Here is a 237-nt window from a genome sequence, read left to right as displayed (position 1 = left end):
CCCCCACGGCCGCCTGGGAGAACAGCTGCCTCCCCTTCCACACTGGAGTCTGGCCGCACCGTCCGGGCGGCCGCAGTTCCCGCCGCTCTTCTGGGGACCCAGATGGGCACACACCAAGGCGCTTACACCCTCCCAGGTGCCTTCCAAGTCCAGGCTCTCGCAGGAAAGGGGATGGGGCAGTGAAGTGGGACGCGGAGAGGACACTAGAGACTGCGTCCACGAATGGCGTGGACCTCT

This window comes from Pongo pygmaeus, chromosome 10 (genome assembly GCF_028885625.2).
Source record: "Pongo pygmaeus isolate AG05252 chromosome 10, NHGRI_mPonPyg2-v2.0_pri, whole genome shotgun sequence".
Lineage (NCBI taxonomy): Eukaryota > Metazoa > Chordata > Mammalia > Primates > Hominidae > Pongo > Pongo pygmaeus.
Note: the sequence above shows the minus strand (reverse complement) of the source record.